The 2,879-nt window shown below is 35.3% G+C and overlaps 1 non-coding gene across 1 annotated transcript; it reads left to right on the top strand.

Annotated features, from left to right (window-relative positions):
* Positions 1-2,551: 2,551 nt before the first annotated feature.
* Positions 2,552-2,657, top strand: LOC126499163 (U6 spliceosomal RNA). Its single transcript, XR_007591012.1, has one exon. It is a non-coding gene; the product is annotated as a U6 spliceosomal RNA (small nuclear RNA).
* Positions 2,658-2,879: the final 222 nt, after the last annotated feature.

Here is a 2,879-nt window from a genome sequence, read left to right as displayed (position 1 = left end):
GAATACAGTTCAAACACTTAACAAAAATCAGCAAAGAAGTTCCAGTAGGGTAGCTTGGAGGGTTAGGACAACTGGAGAGGTAAAAAGCTAATGGAGCTACAAAAGTCAAGAGGATGCAGGGATTCCTTTATAAGTTCCACACATGGGTTCAGAATGCTGATCTCAGCACTTCCGAGATAAAATGACACTCATGGAATCTGTCAGAACCACCAAGATAAACTACTTAGAATTCACAATCAAGCAGGAGGTAGGCTTCTCATTTACAGCAGTGTATTTCAATAATTATTCCTAAGCACAGATGGAAGGGACAAGAAAACTGTCAACAAAGAAACCATACTTAATTAAACTGCTATTCAGCAGTAAGTGCAGGGGGAAAAAAAGGTATTTTCAGACTTATATCTGAGATCATTTATCTATAAGCCATTTTCTTAAAATGTTCTATATTACATTTTAATTTAGTGTGTGTGCGTGTGTGCATGTGTGTGTACTCATACACCTGCAAACTGTGACTTTTTTGGTTCTCCCCATCACGTGGGAACCAGTGGTTGAACTAACTCAGGTTGTCAGGAATGGTAGCAATTGCCTTTATCTCAGTAGAGGTGGTTGAGGAGGAGATGTGTGAGTTCCCATAGAGTCCTGAGGAGATTGTTGTGCAGGCTCCAGAGAGGAAAGATTACCCTTCACTCTGCATTCTGTTCCTACAAGAGTGGGCCACGCACAAACTGAATGATGCCCCCACCCACACTGGTGATGGCACTTCTTCCTTATTTACCCCACTGATGCCAGAGCTGATCTGGGAAGAGACATCTTCTCAAACATAACCTGAAAAGGCATTGTATCAGCTCTCTGCTGTTGTCTAGTCTAGCTAACCCACAAAACTGATCAGCAGATAGGAAACTGGGGGAGAAACAAAATAATTGAATATGCTAAAATATTCTCATGAATTAAATTAAATGTACGTTTCAAATAACTATGTGTCATAAAGGTGGAGTTATCAACTTACTGGCTAAAATAACTACATGAGAAACATCACAAATTACTCATTGGGAAATTATGCTAAAATATCTACTATTGCTTAGTAGGAAATATAAATGTTAAGAAGTACAGATTGGAATGAAAATTGAATTTACTATTTATGCTAATTGAAAAGCAAACTAAAGAGAATATTCACCTACCAAATCTTTGGTGTGGAGTAAATGAATTTGGCAGTTACATTCAAGCAGTATAAGTATTGTAACTTGAACAAAAACATGCAGAAAGTTTAAAGACAAAGGTGTTTAAAAGATATGTCATAGTAATGGAAGAGGCTGAAACAATGTTGGCATGCTTGTTAGGAAAAACAAAATCCCATTTTAAAACAAAATTAAATAACAAAAGTTGCCATGTTATTTCCTAAGATGTGGTCTTGCAGGTAATTTTTTTTTTAAAAAATGAATGTGTATCAACTTAACAACTCCAGGTTGAAATACAAAATGCAAGATTTGCTTGAGTTTTTAAGAAGTTTGAAATCTATTTATATGGTGTCTACAGAGTGTATTGTCAGGACCACTGAACAGTTCTGTCCTACCAGCCAGCTCCCAAATAACCACACAGAGACTTAATATTAATTATAAATTCTCGGTAGATAGCTTAGGCTTATTACTAACTAACTCTTGCAACTTAAATTAAGCCATATTTCTTATCTAAGCTCTGCCACTAGGCAGTACCTTTTTTCAGCATGGCATGTTCATCTTGCTTCTTTCCACATCTCCTCATGGCTGCCTGTACCTCCACCCTTCTTCCCAGTGTTCTCTCAGTTTGACTTTTCTGCCTCACCCTCAGCTGCTTAGCTATTGGCTAGTCAGCCTTTTAAACTAATCAGAAGGCACCTTGTCAAAGACACATCTTCACAGTGCACAAAAAAGCTACTCCATAACAATATAGTAAAATTTTTTAGCAAATTTCTGTCCGAGATAAACAAGTATAAAAGAAACTAAGACAAAGGAATTTTAATAACTAGAACTGGATGAAATTATGATAGCCTGAAAATGGTATCTTATAAAAGTTCATCGAAAATGTGATAAAGAATGACACTGAATTTAATTACAACAAGCGAACATGCTCTTTTGAGCACAGTTTCAACCATCTCCAGAAAGCAAAACAACCAATGATTCTATAAATATGCACTGAAAAGATAAACTAGCCATATTTTCAGAAAATCTACAACTGCATTGTATAATAATAAGAATAGACCTTGAAATAAATAATAGTTTTGTTTAACTGGAATCTCAGCATTCAAGAGGCAGAATTATGTGTTTCTGGTCAGCCTGGTAATTTGGTGAAACCAGTTTCTAAAAAAAAATTTTTATCTGTGTGTATATGTATGCAATATTACTATATATCTTTAATCTTCCATTATGAAACCAAATAGAAAATAATATCCAGTTACAACAAAATGTTATGTATAACTTTCATGTAATTCCAGACAAAATCATAACAATACCCTACAAAACGAAATTCTCTTTTGTAAAAATCCATGTAGGAAAACAATTATTTAATCAGTAGATAGGAAATGCTTTAAGAGCAGCACCTATACTACAATTGGAATGATACAGAGAAGATAAGAATGGCTCCTGAGTGAGGATGACATGTAAATGTGAAAAGAGTTCCATATTTTTGAACTAAAATCAATCAAAAGAGACAAAGAAGGACATTTCATATTGTCACAGGAAAAATCCATCAAAAGAAAATCTCAATACTGAATACCTATGCCACAAATACAAGGGCACCCTCATGTGTAAAAGAAACACTCCTAAAGCTTAATTCACACATTAAACCCCACACACTAATAGTTGAAGACTTCACATCCCACTCTTACCAATGGGCAGGTCTGTAAAACA

The sequence above is a fragment of the Alexandromys fortis genome, unplaced genomic scaffold (genome assembly GCF_014885135.2).
Source record: "Alexandromys fortis isolate MF-2015 unplaced genomic scaffold, M_Fortis_MF-2015_v1.1 scaffold_14, whole genome shotgun sequence".
NCBI lineage: Eukaryota > Metazoa > Chordata > Mammalia > Rodentia > Cricetidae > Alexandromys > Alexandromys fortis.
This window is presented reverse-complemented; position numbering and strand designations above follow the sequence as displayed.